General features: G+C 39.7%; 1 protein-coding gene across 16 annotated transcripts in view; it reads left to right on the top strand.

The window, feature by feature from the left end:
• The window catches only part of ANKS1B (ankyrin repeat and sterile alpha motif domain containing 1B), a 1,084,349-nt gene that overhangs the window by 925,759 nt on the left and 135,357 nt on the right, over window positions 1–23,233 (top strand). The window contains exon 1 of one of the 16 annotated variants that reach the window (XM_058741682.1): window positions 9,573–9,839. The exons of 14 other annotated variants lie outside the window; for them this stretch is intronic. The gene's annotated coding sequence lies outside the window, so the exon portion shown is untranslated. Of the gene's footprint in view, window positions 1–9,572; window positions 9,840–10,316; window positions 10,439–23,233 lie in introns of those variants that run through there. One more of the 16 variants, XM_058741683.1, reaches the window with a different exon arrangement.

Below are 23,233 nucleotides of genomic sequence, written 5' to 3' on the forward strand. Positions count from 1 at the left end.
GATCTTGGAAAAATATTTAGCCTCTCAGAGCCTCCACAGTTACTTCATCTGGAAAAAAAAAAAAAAAGGTGGTACTAACGTAATAATAAAAGCCCTCCAGCATTGTTCAGGTAATGCATATAAAGGCCTGGTACATAGTAGGTCCACTAGATGGGACACCTGGCTGGCTTGGTCAGTAGAGCATGTTTACTCTTGATCTCAGGCTTATGAGTTTGAGCCTCATGTTGGGTGTAAAGGTTACTTTAAAAAATATATATCTATATAATTAAAGTAGGTACACGACAAATGTGCTTCTTCCTCCCTTCAAGTCTCTCGCATTCCCAGAAGCCTCTTCCACAGGTATTCACTGCTTTTTGGATCCTGGACCTCAAAGTCGGACTCCTGTCGCCCAAGTCTCCCGCAAACTCTTCTGCATCCCCATGCTGAGTTCTCTGGCTCCTCTCCTCTGCCTCCCAAGGTGTTGGCAGGAGAAGAGAAGACAAAAACCAGTCTCGAGGGCTGAACATAAGCATGTTATTCTGACATCCACTTGTGTGATAAAGGGCTATGTAAAAAATTGCATATACTTTTAAAATATTTGCTTTTTTTGTGCATCCAGTTCTGTTCTTGATGGTTTCTTAATTAACATTAAACTTGATCCCATTAAAGTATTTTAAAATTTATAGAGCTGCATGCCCCCATCATTGACCCCGTCAATTTATTGCACCTGTTGAGATAACTAGCAGAAGCTTCATCTTTCCCCACCCAAGTTGTCCTCCCTACTTTCTTCACCACTTATCTGATTTCTGGAGGTCATCCTAGGCTCTGTTTTCTTTCTTGCCCTCATCCTCCATTCAATCACCAAGTCACTGATATGCTACACCTTTATATTTCTGGCCCATCTTCATCCTCTTTATCCCCATCTCCATGGCCCCTTACTTCATTCTGTCCATTATCATTTCTCACCTGGATTTCTGCAGTGGGCTTTCAAAATAATTTTTATATCATAATGTTTTGAGAATTAAATGAGATAATAAATTTTACATTTATTAACATAACATTGCACATGGCTGCTGGCCCCTGGTAGGTACAAAATAAATGGTAACTATACAAATGTTTCAGAAAAGAAGTTTTGGCTCAATGTACTACTTTTGTGGTAGTAAAAGCCCAAGGATAGGATATGCTTCTTCAGTTGGTAATGAGCTTCCCTAATGCTGGAAGAGTCCAAGTCTTGGTTGAGTGACTCTTCATTAAAAGTTGTGGAAGAGGGGCGCCTGGGTGGCTCAGTCGGTTAAGTGTCCGACTTCGGCTCAGGTCATGATCTCACGGTCCGTGGGTTCGAGCCCCGCATCGGGCTCTGTGCTGACAGCTCAGAGCCTGGAGCCTGTTTCAGATTCTGTGTCTCCCTCTCTCTGTGACCCTCCCCCGTTCATGCTCTGTCTCTCTCTGTCTCAAAAATAAATAAACGTTAAAAAAAAAAAGTTGTGGAAGAGATTCAAACAGCATTAATTGTATTTTAGTTCTCTTCTGAATAAGTCAGGACGCTTTCAGTTACAAGTGTCAGAAACCCAACTCAAAATGGCTGAAGCGAAACAAGGAATGTATTGGCTCACATAGAAAAAAACCCAGAGGTTTCTTTCAGGCAGAACTAAAAGAGCTTTGAAAGCTATCACTGGAATCACCCAGTCTCTTGCTCTGTGTCACTGCTCTACTTTCCTCTGCACTGGCTTTACCCTTAGGCAGACCCTCTCCACAAGATGGCCCTTGGTAGCTCCAGGCAGTAAGCCCAGCACCCTGGCAATGTTAGTATCACAACTCAAAACCTCAGTGAAAAGACAGCTTCGCTTTCCTAGTATTCCAGCAGAGTTATGGTCCTGACCTTCCCTGAAAGATCCCCCGTGACTGAGTGACAAAATCCTTTGATCGGCCAGTGGATCATGGGTCTTCTCCATGGCCAGCTTTTCTAGAATTTTCTAGGATTTCATGGCTGAGGGCTGAAGAAGTGGGTCTCCAATGAAAAAACAGACTATTGCTAACAGAAATAGAAGGGACTAGGTGTCAAGCAAGAAAAACAGTGGACAGTAACCACAACTTCCCATCCTAAGATTCAATTATTCCAATCCAAAATTATTTTTAATATTTATATGCAATTCTTTCTTCCTTTGTCCCTCTAGTATATGTTAACACCCTTAATGGACACTGCTGGGGAATTAGCATAATGATATACATAATCACCATCAAATGATAGGCTATCTTATCCTCTACAAAATCCTGTGGAGAAAAAAAAAAAACTTTTTTTATGAGTCTACATTAGAAAAAGCTTCTGTCTGCTTCTAGGTGCATGAGCTCTTACACAGCTGAGAAGCACTCTAGAAGGTACTATGAGAAAGAGCTTTGTTACTCAGTTGAGTTGGTAAGTTGGAGTGGACTCTTGATTCTAAAGACCTATGAATTAATACCAGGGTGAACTTAATTCTCTGGTTGAATAATTACTGTTATTATGCACCAGGTAGTATGCTAGATTTTTACATAGGTGCACTCATTTAATCCTTAAAGAACAATTATCCCCATTTCACAGATGCAGGAACTGAGGTATAGCAAGATTAAGCAAGCTGTTCAATAAGTTAATATTTGCCATTGCTCAGTATTAAATGATAAAGTCAAATTTGAACCTAGGTCTGAGCCTATGGCCTTTTTCTCTATATCATTCTACCACCTTAAGGACTGTAAGTGCAGTGTCCCAGGTGGTATAAACCATATTTTTCTGAATCAAAATTTGTATCTCATGGTCTGACTCGCTTAAAAAGGGTTGCCCTGAGAAGTCTGGAATGTAGGCCCACTTAGTGAAACAGACATCCAGATCAGGTTACTGGAGACTTACCTTCTCATGGATAACCTTGTAAGTTGCTGTGAGTGTTGAGCACAGCTGCGCTGTTGGTTAAAGGTGTTAGAAGGATGAGGTATTTAACACTTGTGTTGTGTGGCTGGATTGATTCCCGGGACGGGGGTGGGGGGTGTATAAGTAAAGCCTGCAAGTGAATGTCTTAGCTATGGCTCAGTGGAGCTGTATGTGGCACAGGCCTTGAATGTAGTTAACATCCAAAACAAGTCCCCAGGTCTTAATTCAGAAGACTGAGGCAGAACATTCCTGGCAGATGGGCCTCCCTGTTTACATTCATTCCCCCTGGATTCCAAGCCTGCTTGCCGTCAGGAAAAAGTGTAAATCCCTTCTGCTCACTCTGGGTTGTGTTAGCTTGGTAGTTAGATCTGTAAATATGCCCATGGTTAATAGGCAGTCTATAAACTGTTTTAAATTTGCTATCCAAATAAAGGAATCTTTTCCATAGCAAAAGTATGGTCATGCAATACAAATAATAAAATGTATGACAAGTGGAAGTCAGCCTATACCTTATTTATCTCATTAATGACAAGCAAGCCATGAGGTTAGGGAGAATCTTACTGCATCTATGGCAGACATACCCCATGAATAGCCACACACACATGCCCACTACTCAGAGCCTTCCCTGATGCCTACCTCTTGTAGAACTCCTTGATCCTGTGTCTTCACCAGTACACAGGCTCTGTCTCTCTGGCTTGTGTCCCATGCTCCCTATCTACACACACCAATATTTTTTCCCAAAATTCAACACTCTGCTTTCTACACATTGAAAAGTAAGGTTCCACAATATCGTGATTTTAAATCCATATTCATATCCTTAAAATAGCTTAGTTCTGAAATACCTTTTTATTAGAAACTTGTTCACATGATTGAAAAGATTTATTTGGGTGTGGAGTTTCTAAAATTTCTCTAGCCTAGCAGTGGGTCATGTTTCATCCCACCATGTAAAATGGACAATGCGGGAGCTGTCCAGAGTTCTTTGATAATTCTACACGTAGTTCTAGTTGATGGCATTCCATTTCCAAGCCTTCCGACTACCAGGAAATCAGCTGATAGCAAATCTATATTTCTTGCCCTTACCTCTCTCATGAGCTCCAGATTTATATTCTATTTAACTTCTGTATGTGTCTATGTGGAGAACAACTAAAACTTGACATGTCCCAAGCTTTCTTTTACTTGTTCAACAAATATTTTCCTAATGCATATTAGGAGTGAACATAAGTAGAAGATAGTACAAGCAGGATCCTTGACTTCATGATCTCATGGGGAGAGCCATAACTAAACAAGTAATTACCAAAAAATAATAAATTCTCTATTAGGGAAAGCAAAGTTACTATGAGAGCAAAAGAATTTTGCCTCAGCCAGTGTAAGACAAGGGATATATAAGCATTTTCCTGGAATAAGGTACATATTTGTTGAAATCCATAATGGGGCGCCTGGGTGGCGCAGTCGGTTAAGCGTCCGACTTCAGCCAGGTCACGATCTCGCGGTCCGTGAGTTCGAGCCCCGCGTCAGGCTCTGGGCTGATGGCTCGGAGCCTGGAGCCTGTTTCCGATTCTGTGTCTCCCTCTCTCTCTGCCCCTCCCCCGTTCATGCTCTGTCTCTCTCTGTCCCAAAAATAAATTAAAAAACATTAAAAAAAAAAAAAAAAAGAAATCCATAAAATAAACTAGAGTTACCTAGAGAAAGAGTTCCACAAAGTCTGAGTCCATCTGTAACCTACCTTCCTATTCCTCAGCTCCCAAATCAAGGTTTGACCTCACATGTATTCAATAAATCTTGATATAATGAGCAAAAGTATTTTTTTAATGTTTATTTATTTTTGAGAGAGACAGAGACAGAATGCAAGTGGGTTAACGGCAGAGAGAGAGGGAGACACAGAATCTGAAGCAGGCTCCAGGCTCCAGGCTCCAAGTGACACAGGGCTTGAACTCATGAGCTGTAAGATGATGACCTGAACTGAATTCGGATGCTCAACCGACTGAGCCACCCAGGCACCCCTGAGTAGAAGTATTTTTATGTCACTACCTTTAAAAAAATCATTGATGTGGTATAAAGGATCATGGGACAGCTCTCTCTAGTGAATACACACACAAATACAAGACTTAACATGTGCATTTGTTAAAATGGAATCTAAGTTATCAGAGCTTTAATATAAAGTCAAAAGGTTCTCACTCTCTCTTACTTTCCCATCACCTTTTAATCCTATTTATATCTGAGAACTCCTCCCTGCACTTTGTTTACTGACCTGATCTTTTCCTTTAATATTTTTAAGTATGAGAGTATTTCTTCCTCCAAGAATTCAAAGCAGTTCTCTTAAATGTATAATTCTAGTTGGTTAGAGACCAATAGTCATAAATAAATTTGTATTACACCATGGAATTACATGTTGATCCATGAAAACTGATCTTTTTGGTGTTAGATGCTAAATATATCTGGATCTATTGAGAAAGGAGTGCCTACCTTTTTATTCATTTTTTATTCATTCCTAACCCAGGAAACATCATCATACTAGATTTGCATGATTCTCCTACATAGCTCCAGATAAAATAATCAGCCCTGGTTGGTTCATTTCCCTTGTTTTCCTGGAAATTTTACTAAAACATTAAATCCTTTCCTGGTTAGAGTTGCTATCATTGAATGTAATAGGCATCTATCCCTATTTTATTTCAGAACTCTGAGACATTTTTATCAAAGTGCATACCTGGATGCTGTGAATGTGAGGGGTATACAGTAAAGGTTTTTATAAAAAACATTTGAGTTAACATTTTGGGGGTGTTTATTATGTGCCAGATTCTACAGTTAGTACTTTACAAAGTTTATAAGTTAGGGCTTACTCAGAGAAACAAAAACAGTAGTAAGTATATACCAGGAGATTTATTGCAATGAATTAGCCTATGTAATTGTGAGGACTGGCTAGGTAGTCTGAAATCTGTAGGGCAGGCCATCAGGAAGGGCAGGCTGGAACTCTTAGGCAGGGACTGAAATTGCCATTCACTGATAGAGCTGCTTTTTCTTCAGGGAAGCCTCAGTTCTGCTCCTAAGGCCTTTTAGCTGATTGAATCAGATCATCTAGAATAATGTCTCTTACTTAAAGTCAACTGATTATGGACTTTAATCACACCTACAAAATACTTTCACAGCAACCCCTAGATTAGTGTTTGATTAGGTAAATGGGTACTATAACCAAGCCAAAATGGCACATCAAAAAAAGCACCAAATGTGTGTAATCTCATTTCCTCCTAACAACAGCTCTGCGAAGTAATTTCTGTTATTATCCCATACATTTCACAAGTTGGAAAAATAAGGCTCAAAAAATTTTAGTAACTTACTCAAGATTATAACACTGTTAAGTGGAATAACCATTACTTGAGCCCATAGGTCTGATTCCAAAATTGAAAGCTTAATTAACCACTGCACAATACCACATCAAAACAAAGGAATCAATTAATGTAATTTTATTCCTCTAAATCTACACAAATGGACTCATATTAGTGTTTTACATATCTCTTTCAGAATATACCACCATCTTTAGACTTTGTGAGACTAAAATATTCAACGTGGTCTTCTGGATAATATTTTTTAATGCAAAGAAAGAATACAGGAGATTGGGAATCCCAAATATTAGTCCTTTCTGATATAAAATTGCTGTTCTTAAATAAATAGTGTATGTTGGAGAGGGTTGCTTCTTGATGACTTGGGATGGATGCTTTACTTTTCACTAGGATATAAGGAAGTTGAGAATTGGTACTATAAGAGTTTTTTTTTTCTAAATTGTCTCATGTTGCAAGGAACAATAAATTACTTAATATAACCAGTGTATTAAAAATGAAATGTAGATCCCCCAAGAACATAAGACTATATATTATTAACATTTTAAATAACATAAATTGTAAATTTACTGATTTTTAGCAAAAATGTAAAATTCCTGGGAAAAAATAAGTCTGACATTGACTACCCTGGGTCATCATAATATCATGGTAAGTGTCTGAACAAGTGGCAAGAATTCATGGTTTTGCTCCTGTCTGTAGTTAGGGTAGGTCCTTGGGCAAGTGACTTAACCATTCTTGGCCTCAATCTCCTTTTCTACAATATTAGAGGGTTTCAGAAGATGATCTCTTATATTTTTTATGCTGTTCTATAGCATTAAAATGTCTAAAATTTCAACTATGTAAGTAGGGGCTATTTTAGTGCCGAACAGTAAAAAGTCATTCTTCTGTGAATTATTTAATGTTTCTACCCAAACCAGACTACACTGGTAAAACCTTTATATTTTGATATGCATATCTGGAGGTTATTGCCAAATTTCATTAGTGCCAGGATGAAGTTAATTTCCAGGTCTATAGTATTTAATATGTGAGCTGATTTTGCTGAATGGAGAATCAGTACCAGCGACCATGGACAGCAACTTTCTCAGCTCCTTCAAGAAGAGTTTGCACTTAGCCAAGCATAAATGCTAACAGAGAATTAGATTTCCACCATTCTCTTGAGGTGGCATAGACACAAAAAGACCTATAGGTCCCAAATGAATCCAGAGTGCAGAAGACTTGATGATACAAAAATGAGAGCACACCTGTTTTCTAAAGAGCCTGTAGTTCATTGCTAACAAACAGCATCTTTTTGACAGAGCCCAATATTGTTGCTAGAGAAAAATACTCAGAAGAGAATGATGCCCTGGGAAATGTGATTCTTCAGTCATTCACATGATTGGGAAACCAAGAAAACACCTATTCCACCCCAAGTCTTATGTGTTTGGTTGTACAGTGAGAGATAGAACTAAATGGCCTGAATCCCAAACCCACTGAAAGCGCGCTGATCTCCAAAAACCAGAGAGATCCAAACATGCCCCAGTCAAGAAGGTAGATCATGTCCAATCTGTTTCTTTCTCTAATATATAACCTATAAAATCAAAAGGCTTCACAAACTCCTTATGTAAATGAGAAACCTTTCTATACACATAAGTGCTCACACTTTGGAGCCTCACAGGCCTGGGGTTTATTATCCTGGCCCTGCCTCTTGCTAGCAGGGTGGCTTCAGAGTATACTATTAATGTGAACTTCACAAAAGCAGACAATGACATGAAAATAGACAAAACGGTAGACATTTAGAGTTTCTTGTTTAAGGAACTGAATGGTGTCCCATAACTACTAGCTGCAGATCTCTCTAAGCCTGTTATTTTTCATCTGTAAAGTGAAGATAATAATGAAACTGACCTCATAGAGTTCTGAAAATTAAATGAGATAATTCACAGATGGCTGGCGGATCATAGGTGCTCAGTAAATGTTGCCTATTATTTGAAAATTGATTCACATTTCTGTTTTAGTGGCTATTTTTTGCAGTTGATCAAAGTCTTTGTTTTCTTTGGTTTTAAAGCAATCAAGGTGCACTTTTAAAGTTCAGAAACTGAAAGTACCCTAAAAAAAACAGATTGATTAATACTGTTGGAGTTCATCATCATGTTATACATTTCCTTAAATACTTAAAGTATCTCATTCCAAACCATTTTTCACAGACAGTGGGGTGCTGTTACTTTGTTTTCAGACGATGGGTATCCTTTGTGGGAATCTGTGGTTCTCATCCCAGACTAAGTGGGCAACTCACACTTTTGGATGGAACGTTGGAACACCAAAGAACTGAAGTGCGTGGGTTGCCAGATATGTTCATTCAAATGTTATGGAATTAAGCAGTCTGTAAACCACACATAATTTTTATTTCTTTATGGCAAGAAAGAACTGTTGGGATTTAAAAAAATGGGTGAAAAGCCTTGTCACTTAAGGTAAGGTGTCCTTCTTTTAATTGGCATAATTTTGAAGAGCATAAACGCATACGACTGTTTGTAGTAGTACAATGGTAACTAGTGGAAACGGCGCGGCGGGGGGCGGGGCAGGGATAAAGGGCGAATGTTAACCGTAGCCCTCCAGGTCTACTGGGGGCTGAGCATTCCCCTCCGAGAACAGGTGGAACTCTAGTCTCTCGGGTGGTGCCACCAGTCGACACAAGTTGAGGGTTGCTGTGGCTTCTTCTCTTGAGTCGTGAACTCGTAGCAGCTCGGTTGGTGGTAGGAAACCCGAGGTGGCCTCAGGAGTAGAGCAGGACCTTCCTTCTCCCCCTTTCCCTCCTCCTCCTCTCCCCAGCGGCTGCGACGGCAGTGACGGCGGCGGTGGCGGCTGCTGCCACCGCTGCTGCTGCTGCTGCCGCTGCCGAGCTGGTCACCTGGGCGCCTGCGGAGCTGCCTGGCTGCTGCCGCTGCGGCGGCCTCTCGGAGTGCGAGGAGGGGGCGGCGAAGAGCGAGAATATCCATAGTAACACAGGATGCGCCCGGCGCCGAGCAGGAGCGAGTGCGGGAGGAGGAAGCCCCCGCGCGCCGGCAGCCCGCGGTGCTAGGCGCCCTGCAGCCCCCGCGCGCCGCGCCCGGGCCCGCGTCGCTCTCGCAGTTAGGGTCCGACTGAGTGGTAAGCCCTCCCCAGCAACTAAGCCGACACCTCCCACCGCCCCAGCCGCCCACCCCCGGGAAGCAGCGGCAGAACAATGGAGAGCGCCGCCAGCAGCCCTGGAGACGGCACTCGGGGGAGGACGCGCCGCCGCCGCCGCCGCCGCCCGGGCTGGCGCGCGCCGCGTGGGGCCGGGCGCGTGCGAGGGCGCGCGGCGGGGTGGGGGGCGCGGCGGGGGGCGCGCGCGCGCGGGCCCGGGGAGCTGGCGGGGAGAGCCCGGCGCTCGGCGCAGCGCGGCGCGGCGCGGCCAGGCTCGGCGCCTCTCCCGCCCCTCCTCGGCGCGCTCGCCCTCGCCTCGCCGCTCGCTTGCGCTGGGGGCGCCCAGAAAGATGCTCAGAGGCAACGGCTAGGGGAGCGGAGGTTCCAGCCACATGTCCGCGTCCACGGGGGCCAGAGCCCGCCAGCCCTCGCGGATCCCGGCTCGCAGCCAAGCCCGCGGCCGCTGCCGTCGCTAGCGCCGACAGGCTCGGGTGAGTAGCGGGGCGGCAGCGGGCGGCGCGGGGCACGGCTTCCCCCGCTGCCCACGGCCGCGGCTCGCCAAGATGCGGTTGTGAGAAGTGGTGCTGCAGCTGGGGCAGGAAAGCAAACGGGAAGCCGGGTCGGAAAATACGGGAGTGCTGCGGAAAGGGTTTGCAGGGGCATTTGTTGCAGCCCAGGCTAGCGGTCTCTACTGTGTGGGCTTTTTTTTTTTCTTTTTTCTTTTTTTTCTAACGTGGTTTGGTTATTGGTTTTCCCTTTCCTTTCCTCGTCTTCGCGGTTGCGAGGAGTTTGAAGCGGTAAATTACTGGATGTCTCTCCAAACGGTTTGACTTTCATGAGTATATATTTTCCAAAGGTCATTTGTCTTCAAAATTAAAAAGCCATGTAATTTTCAGGTGCGCTTTGAATCACCTCTGAGGAGTAGCAGGAAGAATAGACACTGGAAGGGTTGATGTTGAGCGTGCCCTCTCCCCTCGTGTTTTTCATACATTGATTAATCGGAGGGGGACGTCGGCATGGACTTTCCGGTGGTACGCCTTGGAGAACAGTAACAGAGCAGCAGAGAGCGCAGTTTACTGCTTTCGTCAAGGTCGGGTCAGCATTTCTATTGAAATCCCAATTTCCGTGGTTGTAACTTGGATGTAATTTTACTCCAAGCTAAAACTTGCCAAAGCTAAACAAGGACTTGTTTTTATAAGGATACTGCCACTGCCGCGGTTTTTTGTGTGGCTGGTTGGTTAGTTGTTTCTCTCTCTCTCTCTCTCTCTCTCTCTCTCTCTCTCTCTCTCTCTCTCTCTCCAAAACCAGCTGTCTGCAAACATGAGCCCCTAAAACAAATGGGCAGCTCAGGAAGGCTTTGCATTTTCAGAGATTGACCAGGAATGCTAGTCCTCCCTGCAGTTATCATTTCTCCTCCCTGAGCCACTGAGATGTTAGTTTAGAAGACTAAAAATTCAGTCCCAGTGCTGCATATACATTCCCAATATGTTGTATCTGTAGAATGAAGGCATAAGAACTTTGAGCTCTATGATTCTTAGACACTTAGGTTAGTATACATGTTATGGGGACTCTTGAATCTGGAAAGACAGAATTAGAGGCAACAGTGTTGGAAGGGCAACATGAGGAATTAGGTCCAACCGAAGACTTGTCTGAATGTTGACACAAGTTATCAAGGGAGTCTATAATTCTCCTCCGAGAGTCCTGTTGAAGTTTGGAGCCGAAAGGGAAAGAGGAAAGAAAATTAGAAAACGTCTTAGAGGTTGCTTCAAAACCTGTGTTCTTTGTACTCAGCGGATGAGCTTCGGCAAGGAGATGCCAGTGGTGCTTGGTTATTTGAGTCCGTATTGTTGATGGCTGTGTGACAAAATAGGCTATAATGACTTGTGCTGGCATTCCACCATAAAGCCTTCTTCAGAAGTGATCCGTTCTGTTGTTCTGTCAGTCCTGAGTAGGACTTGGTGTGATGGCAGTGATCCTCCTGGACTCAGGTGGTGGAGAAAGGCGTAACTGGTCTGGTACAAATGAAATTAAAAACAGATGTATGCTACCTGGGAGACCTAGTGACAGTGTCATACAAAAACAGTGTTACAAAGAAGCTTCCGAATGCAGGGGAGATAATGATTTTTGGAAAAAGCAGTGAAGAAGAATTAGAGCTTCGTGTTCAAGGATGGGAACTTAGTCCTGCCTTTGCTGATTGCCAAACTTAATTTTACCGCATTGGAATTACTTTGCTTGATGCACTTTGGCACTTTTAGTAGAAGCAATATTTTTTCCTTAATCAGTGATAGTAAAGTGACCATTCATCGTCACTTTATATCAGAAATGAGAGACCCTACATTGTTACAGTTCTGCTAAGGGGAACCAGAGAGAGAACAAAGTGTTTTGCCTCTACTTGGAGATCAAATCTCCATTAGAATAATTTTGAAATATAGCATGGTGCAATATTAAGTAAGATACTTTAGGATAATGAATTTTTAACAAAACTGTATAAATGCATTTATTTGTCAGCAATTTAAAATGATAATCACTTATTAACAATCTAAAAGTTTGCAGGTTTAACCAATTTTTCATACATTTCATACATTGATTTCTGATATATTTCTTGTCTATTAATTTACTGCAAATGGTATAGCAGGTATGAAATGTTAAGGAATTGCTTTCTTTAAGAGTGTAGTATTTGTTTAAAGTTACTCTACATGCTCCAAATGGAGTATAAATTAGTAGACAGTACATTATACAGGACAGGCATTCCCAGTAATCAGTTGTAATGTTATTATCCTCTTGTAAATGTTGGGAGATATTTTACAGTTTATTATCAAGTCATTCTCATTGCAGCATTCATTGAGTAAGCACTTTTGAGTGCCATGGGTTTTAAAGCAGGTTTATCCTTTCTCTAAATGTAAGGCAGACATGTTCTGCAAATGTTATATTGAAATCAATGCTTTGGCATTGTCAGTGTTTATAGCGCTGGCAGAGTCTATAGAGACACAGGGTAGAGTTTATTGATGTCCCTATTTCTGAGCAGATGCTAGTGTCAACACATGTCACAGGAATATCCATCAAGCCACTTAATGTCCCGGGAGGAATGAACAATTAGCAAAATTAATTTGGAGATCTGCTTGATTAAAGTCATTAATGGTCATGGGTAAAACATTTGCATTTCCATAGATATGTTTGATTTTTACATATTTTGGACCTACAGCAGTAACTCAGACTTACTTAGTATTTACAAGTGCCAATACCAGTAATCAAAGTACAAGGTCTTTCATAAGCCACCAATAATTAACAGATGTGTGAACACAATCCAGATTTACCAATTGGCCAGCTATGTTTTCCTTCCATGGACAATAAACAATAACAAAGCATAAATGTTTGCCATTGACTTTAATAGCAGTGTATATCGATAAGCCTTGGGAAAAAATTGTTGCATACATATTTCTTTGAATTAGAGATTACATTAGCTGTGATATCTTTACACTTGTATTAATATTTGATTTCTTTAAAATGATTGCTTTCAAAGTGCAGTACTGTCAATATATTTAATAATTTGCTTGAGAAAGAACATTTACATGAGTGCATTTATCTTCCCACATAACTGTCAATAATGCATTGTTCCAGAAATCTATTTTTATGTAGATGTAATTTTCATGTAAAAATTAACCTTTCTTATAATTCCAGTGTGAGATGAAAACCATTCTTGTTCATCTGATTTTTCTCTTCATGCAATTGTAAGATTTTTTTTAGAAGTCAAAATATGATTAAGCTGAGTCATTTTTTTTTAATTGTGAGGATATATTAGCTTGTTTAGATGAAACTCCAAGATTAATTCCCTAAAAATTTTTCCTAAATATTCCCTAAAAATTCCTAGTTCTGGTATTTACAGAGCAAAGACTTACAGACTGTTTACTGGTAGTTTTCTTATATGAGAATAGGAGGAAATGCAGAGAAGGTCAGACCAAAACTTGAACTGGAAAAAGCAAAAATGCATTTTCTGCTCCCCCTTGGTTACCTAATACTTGGTAATATATTTTTAGGTAAATCTCAAAACAAAGTTGTTCTATAAATGACTTTTATGGATACATCCTTTGGGGCTTGGAATTAATGTAACTAAACTGAAACTGCTAACCTCCCAGGACTAACCACAAGGATGTGGTCTGGAAAATCTATGACTGCATTGAGATTTTCCTGGAGACACCTCTGTCACTACAGACAACTGCCCTTGCAGTGCATAGAAGACTGTTAGAATCAGCAGGTGCCCCCAGAATAATCTCAGTGCTGCTTGGCTGTATGTTTAAACGGTACTTAGTAACATTGGTCAGGTGAGGGTTTTGTGGCCATTTTAAAACCAAGACTCTTGGCAGGAGAAAGTTGTATGTTAAGACTATTTGAGCATCCTCTCATTTTAGCACATTTCAATTAAGGTAATTTTTTGGTTGCCATAAGTTCTGTGGTCTGTTCTTGGTTTTAATTAAGGCTTCGGAGTGACTCGCGTATAGTTGTAGCTGCAACAGGTGGTGAGTTTTGTGTTGTGTGAGCTTCATAAAAGTCTCATTTCCCTGTGTTTAGAAATCACGACCATGTTGTAGTTATTTTTCTAGAAATATAAAATGTAACTGCAAAAATAAGCTGCTTCTCTGTATCTCCATGATTCACTTCTCCAGAAAAGACTTGCAGACCATATGCAGTATCTCTTGGCTCTTAATGCATTTTTTTTTCTGTCCTAACTGTCAACTTAGTATAAAAATAATTGGTTCAAATTGTTTTCCTGTAGTATAGCTATCCCTCAGGAATGGAAGGTCTGGCATTGCCTCCCCAACATCTCCCAAGGGTTGGTTGATACTCCTGATATGAATGATGCTATTTATTTCACCCTACTGGTAGATTAGTCATAAACACTCATGCCAAACCAAATTTGGGACAAAGCTTCAAATTAAAAATATATAGTCCCTCCCAAGTTTCAACATTGTTTACACACTGGCTCTCCCTTCTTTTACCCACCCTGAAGTTCTCCAGTCAGGGAACCTGTCTTAGATGGTGAAATTTCCTCATCACTTATGGGAGAACCTCTTCTCCCCCATCTTCTCATGACCACTCATCCCTGACTTTTTCTTTCGTCTCATTCACGGCTCTTAGTTCTGGTATTTTTTCAGATCACACACATTCTTTAATCCTTTTCCTTAGTCCCCTCTCCTAATACTTTCAGAATACTGCTCTGTTTTTTCCTCTTTTACATTTTTTATAAAAACAGTGATCCAAGGGGCACCTGGCTCAGTCGGTTAAGCATCTGACTTTGCTCGGGTCATGATCTCACTGTTCATGAGTTCAAGCCCCACATCAGACTCTGTGCTGACAGTTCAGAGCCTGGAGACTGCTTCGGATTCTGTGTCTCCCTCTCTCTCTGCCCCCAACCCACTCACGCTCTGTCTCTCTCAAAAATAAACAAACGTTAAAAAAATTTTTTTTTTAAAAAACAATGACCCAAGTCATGACTGATGAGCATTCAGGGTCTGATATGTCTGTTAAGAAAGGAGCCAAAAGCTATACATTTTATAAGTGAGCTTATATCCAATAAAAAACCAGGACCAGAAAGCTCTAGAGCCCTCAGAATGCCCTGAGGTCCCTTTTAGAATACCCACAAATATCTCCACCCATATGAAAGATAAATAATATTTGTAATTTGTTCACATTTAAATTAATCAAAATATTTCTTTTTAATTGTACATTATGCCAATGATAATTCATCATGTTGATTTGCTTGAATTTTTGTTGCACGTATGCAGAATTTTATTCCATTGTGGGTCTAGTAGACTTTTGTGAGCTAACTTTAATATTTAATTATTATTTATACTGTAGCTTATTTGAAGGAATATGCATTCTGAATTCTAAGCAACTGGCTTAAAAGACAGCTTTGCATATAAAAATCCTTCCTTTTAATCCAAGAAACAATCTCTGTATGTATTCTTTCACTTGAGAAATATTTATTGGTTGTCTGCTGTCTTCTAGAAATATTTATTGAATGTCTGCTTTCTTGGGGCAGGAGATATAATAGTGAACAAAATAGACAAGGTTCTTGTTCTCTAGAGCAGGTATTTAGTTGGGAAGGAGTGATACAAACAAGTAAATAAATAAATGGAGAAAATAATCTCAGGTAGTAGTAAGTGTTGTGAAGGCCATGTAACAGGTAAAGTGCTTGAGAGTTTCCTGGAGAGGAAGGTGCTACTTTAAAAACGTGTTCAGAGAAGGTGTCCCTGAGACAGTGCCCCTCAGCCAGAGACCTGAATGCTGAGCAGGAACCAGCCATGCAGAGATTCTGGGGAAAGAGCTTCCCAGGCAGGCAAAGGGAACTGCATGTGGAAAAGCCCTTGAGGGAACAAATGCTGTGTGTTTGGGCAACCGAGAGCAGTCCTGTGGGGTTGCAGGTCAACCTTATCAGTCATGGCGAAGAGTCTGGGTTTTATTCTGAAAACAGTGTGGAACAAATGGAGAATTTAAAGCAGAAACGTGATTGCTTTACCTTTGAAAAGAATACACTTGCAGCTCTGTGAAGACTGGATACTACTCGGGCAAGAATAGACACAGAGAAACCACAAGAAGACTGTTAAAGTAGTCCAGGTGAGAAATGATCGTGATTTGGACTGGGTTGTGGCAGTAAACAAAGAAGAGATGTGGAAAGCGTCGCAATTTCAAAGAGTGAAAAGCGTTTTTAAATTCTGCAAGTACAGGAAAATACAAAGAAGGAAATAGCCATTCTCCATAGTTCTCACCATCCAAAGTAACATCTGTTATTATCTTGGCATTTTTAAGGAAAATAATCACTGTATTATTTTTGATATTTTGATATGTGATCATAATTACTCAGGTGATGTGCACAATGCAAATATTAAAATTTCAAATTACCCTAAATCCCACCACTCAGAAATAACCATCTGTAACATGAGACTGATAATCATGGAAGACATACTTTTTTTATGGCAAGAAGTCTTTATTTTCATACAGGGTGCCACTGCAGGTAACCATCAGAGAACACATGGCTGTTTACAGATACAGAGAACTGAGCAAAAGTGTTTTAGCATGTTGTAAACTGTACATAGAAAACTGGTGAACAACTTCAGACACTGAAATTAGGAAATAAAATGGGTTAACACCATCTGTTGATAGGTTTATGAATCCCTCAGCAGTGTTCTAGGCTGTCTTTACCTGCAAGCACAATTACAGTCGCTCTGGTGGCATATATCACTATGCATATATGCAAAGCGATTGATAAATAGATGCATGAAGGAAAGAAATACTTTTATAACAATGGCAACAGTGGAATTTTACTAGAAATGTTATTTTAAAAGAAGAAGCCTTTTAATTTCTTATATTTAACAGCAGAAAAAATGGAGGTAAAAAAAGCTAAATAACTGTTGAACTTCAAATATCTCTTTACCACAAGAATTATTTCCTAAAAGATCTCCCCTGATGGTTAAGAGAAATGGTTATGAAAAATGCTAGGAGGTTTGAGCAAGAGTGAACTGAGCTTTTGTGGGACTTAAGAATTGAGAATTTAGGACTCCTCTTCAAGAAAATGGAGTATATTTCAATGGAACATTACACAGCCATAAAGAAGATGAGATCTTGCCATTTGCAACAACATGGATGGACCTGGGGGTATTATGTTAAGTAAATAAAGTAAGTCAGACTGAGAAAGACAGATATGATTTCATTCTTCTGGAATCTAAAAAACAAAACAAATGAATAATCAAACAAAAAGGAGAATCAGACCTATAAATACAATGAGTAAACTGATGGTTGCCAGAAGGAAGGGGGTGGGGGGGTGGGCAAAATGGGTGAAGGGGAGCGGGAGATACAGGCTTCCAGTTATGGAATGAACAAATCATGAGAATAAAAGGTACAGTATGGGGACTACAGTCAATGGTACTGTAATAGCTTTGTATGGTGACAGATGGTAGCTACCCTTGGGGTGAGCACAGCATAAGGTATAGAGATGTTGAATCACTATGTTGTGATTCTGAAACTAATGTGACATTGTGTGTCAACTCTCAAATTTAAAAAACTAAAAAACAAAAACAACAAAGTCAGTGGTAGGGCTAATACCACTTTGGTTTGTTGCCCAATTCATGGTTTAAAGAATTACTAAGCTTAAGTAACGTTAACTAATAAAATGTTTAAAAAGAAAATAGAGTATATTTTACCAATTGTACAAAAGCAAGATCTTATGAAAGCTTTGCTGTGAAAACAACCCCCCTCCCACCGCTGGGGCCCGGGAGAAAGCAAATCACCCAAGTAGATGAAGGGCCTGGAAACTTAAGCTTCAGTAGCCGTACAATAAACCCACCTCACAGTTGGAATCATTATGTTTTGTAAAACTACATATTCCAATTTTAAATATGTTAAATTGATTCTTTGCCATAAGATAATGCAGTCGCATTATTGCCCATCTCCTATTCTCAGCTAATAATTTTAATTACTTTATATTGACCATGTTTATAATACTTTCTTTTCTATAATCATTAGTACTAAGTTTGTTTAGTATAAATTCTTTTATTAAAACAGACCCAGTGTTTCCCCATCCTGTAGTATAAGCTCCTGACTGAATTCTTTGATTCATCTCTGAATTGCCTTAATTGCTTTTTGTTCTTATTTTAAGAAAGATGAGTGGCTACTGCATTTCTAAGGGCTTTGGTTTGTTCTTGTTTTTGTTTTAATATTTGAGTATGTCCTCTTACTACTTTTATAACTGAACAATATGTGAGTATTGATATTCAGTATATATCATATGAGTATAATGTTCTTGTATTATGCTTTGTTTCCTTTATAATTTTGCAGCCATTGTTTACTAGCATTCACTATTTCTGTGCGGTCTGAGACCACCCTTTGTAAATGATTTGCCTTTTTTCTGCCTGGATCCCTAAAAATTCTTTCTTCCTCTTCGTAGGTCAGTAGCATTGCTAGGATATATCCAGGTGTTGAATGCTCTGTGTCAAAATTTTCTGCATTACGATATGCTCTTGAAATCTGCTGATATTGTGTCCTATCTTTGAATCCACTTTCTATTGCATTTGTATTGTTATCTACTTCAGGGACATCACTTATCCTTATTTTGGATCATCTTTGTCTCTCTTCCACATTTATTAATTTCCTCATAATTTAATTTTTTGTTATTTTCATCTGCATTCACAGTGAGTATGAAAATCCTTTCTCCTGTGTCAGTAATTCCATTTTCAGAACTGTCTACTCTGTTTCCTGATGTTTCTAATTTATTGATTGATTTTGAAATGATGCTCTTTGGTCCCTATTTGTTTCCATCAGTCTGCAGTCTCTCTTTTCATCCCATTTCATTGTTTCATCAATCTGTCTGTAAGCTTCAATTTTTACTGAAACCATTCTTCTAGAATAGAAAGTTCGTGTGAGGATTTCCTTCTTTTTCTCTGAATGAAGTTCTTCTAGATTTAGTTTCTTATGCTGTGACCCATACATTTTATTTTCTTCCCTTCCTCCCTCCCTTCCTCTCTCCCTCCTTCTTTTCATCCTCTCTTCTGCTCTCCTGTCCTCCTTCCTTGCAGATTGGCCATAATGTTTTTCTTGCTGATGCTTGGGGAGCTCTGCCTAGACATGGTGTAAAGTAACCTCTTAAATCACTTCCCACTTTTTTGGGGACCAGTTTGCTTTCCTCTTTCTTTTTTAAAAATTTTTTTTCAACTTTTTTTATTTATTTTTTTTGGGACAGAGAGAGACAGAGCATGAACGGGGGAGGGGCAGAGAGAGAGGGAGACACAGAATCGGAAACAGGCTCCAGGCTCCGAGCCATCAGCCCAGAGCCTGACGTGGGGCTCGAACTCACGGACCGCGAGATCGTGACCTGGCTGAAGTCGGACGCTCAACCGACTGCGCCACCCAGGCGCCCCTGCTTTCCTCTTTCAACTATGTTTTACTATCTGGGTCTGTCCACTTTCCTGAAGTCTGAAGAGATTTGAGTGGGTAGAAATTATAGAGAGAGGTAGCTCATGCTCTGTGCAGTTTGGGTTATAGATTTCCTGGGCTGTGCTAGCTCACATTTTGCTCAATGTCCTCATCAACCTTCTTTTCACCAACTTGGGAGGGGATGGGTGGGAAATACCAAGGACAGCTTTTTTATTTATTTATTTATTTATTTATTTATTTATTTATTGTAATTAACTAAAGGGTTCTGTATGAGCTAGTAGCTACTCTGGAGATAACCTATGATGTCATGGGTTTCCTCATTACTGTGGGCAGCCCTGCCATCTTCAGTTCCATAGAGTCAGCTCTTTGCTCCCTTTCTCCCATTTCACACATTTCCATTAGAGAGAAGAAACCGATAAGGATATTCACTGACTGTACTTTTCTCTAAATTTAGGATTACTAGTGAAAATGTTTAGAATTTTGTTGACTCACCTCTCTAGGGAGTGAGAACAGGATTAAAAACCAAGCAACATTGTGCCCTTTTTTTTTTTTTTAAGTCCTGCTCCAGAATCTTCTGTTTCTTTCCTTGGATACTGTTTTTTGAAGTTTGTTCATACGTATATGCCTTTTCTTGATTGGTAACTGTCTGGTTTTTTTGTTTTGTTTACTAATGTTCACCATTTTCTTCACATTTTGCTAGGCATTTATTTAAGAAGGGAAGTTCTGTGAGGCAATTTAAATTTGTCATCTTTTTTTTTATTTTTTTTTTATTTTTTTTATTTTTGGGACAGACAGAGACAGAGCATGAACGGGGGAGGGGCAGAGAGAGAGGGAGACACAGAATCGGAAACAGGCTCCAGGCTCCGAGCCATCAGCCCAGAGCCTGACACGGGGCTCGAACTCACGGACCGCGAGATCGTGACCTGGCTGAAGTCGGCCGCTTAACCGACTGCGCCACCCAGGCGCCCCTAAATTTGTCATCTTAAATCAGACTCTGGTATATATTTTGGAGATAGAACATAGACATCTTGGTGATGAATTAATTTGAAAGATGAAGGAAAGGAAGGAGCTATGAATGACTCCTAAATTTCGGGTCTTAGCAACTGGGTAGATGATGAACAGATTGGACTAAGGTGGGAGAAGGAATCAAGAATTCTGTTTTATGCATTTTGAGTTTGAGAAACTTGACATCCAGATGAAAATGTCAAGCAGGTGGTTGGATCAACTAGTCTGAAACTCAGAGGAAAGATGCTCAGCATATAGGTGGTACCTAAAGCCATGTGCCTGGATGACATCATTTAGGAAGAGAGAATGTAAACATAGGGAATCCTACAATGAATATGTACTAATCAAGATGTGTTCATGTATGAACTCTTTAGGCTCAGCATAAACTGTTCTTAGTGTAACAAATGTCTGAAATCTTTCATTATGAACGTATCAGGTTAATGGTTGGCATGAACTAGTGAGAAATGTAGACAAGAGAACATTTTAGAGATGGGAAATTTTATACTTCTAGATCTACACAGTAACTAGTAACTGAAGTGTTACCTTTCAAAGATCATTCAGACTTGCTTTTGGCTATTAACGCTTCAATGAAATATAATTCAAAGTGATAAAGATTTGATTTTAAACAAAAAGCTATAGATTATTCTTTGTAAAGACTCAATTTTTCTGTTTTCAAAGTGAATCTGTATACATTTTTATTTAATAAGTTTTGTAATTAAAATACAGCTTTTGCTCTTAGAAGATGTGCATTGTAAAGAACTGCTATATTTTGAAGTAATGTGCTTAGGGGAAAGAACACTATTCCAGATTAAGAAACAGATTCCAGATCCAACTCCTCCAGTAAAAATTACAATGATAAAAAAATAACAATATCAGACACACAGAATCCTTTCACTGTGACATGCCCTGTACTAAGCACTTTGCATATATTTACTTTTTTAAGAAGTTGTAGTCACACGGCCTCCGGCTACTTAATCTCTCTGGACTTTAGGCTCCTCATTTGTAAAGCCAGTCTTCCCTCTAGCTCTAAAATTCAGCATAATGTCTTCAGTTATACAATTTATATCAAGAAACATAAAAATGTTTTAGTGATATTATTAACCAAAGCAAATGGAAATAGACTCTTTTATAGTCAGGGGAAGATGAACCATTATATAACAAAGGTTAACTAGCATCAAGAGTAAATTATGGAGGTTTTGGTTGACTAAGAAGACTCCATCACAAACATCTTCCCTCATGCTTTTCCTCATGCTATTTCAGATCCTACCCTTTGTGCCAGGTCATGTCTGGCACTTTTTCCTTGCAGCCTTTCAATTAGAAATAATCCAGCCTCTCTCTGCACACCCAGTTTTTTGTGCCTTGTTTTTGGGTATTCGCATACATACGTTATATTCCCTATGAGATATTAAGCTCTTCGAGAGCAGGGACAATAACCTTTATGACATCATTCATCACTTTTTAAATTCAGTTGTCTATATATGGACAGGGTACATATAGTGAACAAAATTTAGGCTTATTCTCTACAGAGTGAAATCATTTTATTCAAACTAAAAGCATAATGTTTTATGATAGATGTTGATCTGGGAATCAAGACATGGATCCCAGCTCTGTTATTTACCAGCTTCTGTGGCCTTCCAGTGGGTCGCTCTCTTAACTTGGATTCCCATCAATCAGATGGTGATATTGATATGGATGTTCCCTGTATTACAGAGCTGTGAGCATTGAATGAAATTAATATATGTGAAGTACTTGTGAAAAGAAAAACACCTTGGAGCCTTATAAAATATTTCCATGCTTCTCAAGCAAGATGTGGGGGCATATGACCAGATATCTTCAACCAATTCTCTGAAACATTGGGGTTTATGAACTGCTGCCTTCCCTAAAAACCCACACCTCAAACTCAAACAGATAGTTTTCTGCTTTCATATTGATTTTGAATAAATATGATTTATTTAGCACATTTAGTGCAGAGTACTTCTCAAATCAAAGATGACTTTGGTAGTAATGTGAGAATGAGTAAAATCCAATGAAAACAGTTTAGTGGATTTCACTACCAAGTACCTAATTTATAATTTCATTTTTTAAATTATGCATCTTTATGTTAATTCCATGTAATCATTTGAAGAACTTTTCTGAACTGTGTCTCTGTCCACACAAATATAAATGAAAGCATTGTATGTTATGTCAACACAGGAATGCAGCGTAAGCGGTAGGTTTGAGGTACTGTGGAGACATTGGCAGTCACAGCCATATCTGCCCACAGAACATTCTCTGCTTGTTGCAGAGTCATCGGCACACGGTTTCCTCTCTCTCACATGATCATCATCATGCAGGCCACGGCCAGTCACCTGCATTGTACCCCAGAGGGAATTGCTTCCACTCTGGGGCATGAAGACTGGTCACGTGCTGCATTATGTAGACCCAAGATGCCAAATGATAAAATTGTCCCAATTATCTAGTGCTCTTACAGAGAGATTTTATGTAAGACAGTCCTGAAATCCAGATTTTTAGTAAAATTAAACCAGAACTTAGATTAGCTGGCAAGCCAGACTCCCCCAAATGATATAAATTTAATGCGTTATGCTGCTTTATGAAATGTAAGAGTAATTGGGATCCCTAACAGTGAACTAATTACTCAGAACAGTATTATTTTATTTTAAATAATCAAACATCACCCTTTCAATAAATAGAATCTGTACATAAGCTCTTGTTGGAATTCCTGTGTCTGTGAAAGTACAAGTAAAAAATTAGTGATATATGGTGATTCTTAAAAAAAAAAAAAACGACTGTGCAGAGCATTGTTGTTCATGATCAGTTCAAATACTAGATCTAAATATTGACCATTTTCATTACTGCATGGTATTTCAAAACATAGGCCATGGATGTATCTAAAATAGTTGGCATTGGTACCTTAATGTATACTTTGGATTTATTAATATCTTTATGTGGAGTCTTA

Source organism: Neofelis nebulosa, chromosome 8 (genome assembly GCF_028018385.1).
Source record: "Neofelis nebulosa isolate mNeoNeb1 chromosome 8, mNeoNeb1.pri, whole genome shotgun sequence".
NCBI classification, from domain to species: domain Eukaryota; kingdom Metazoa; phylum Chordata; class Mammalia; order Carnivora; family Felidae; genus Neofelis; species Neofelis nebulosa.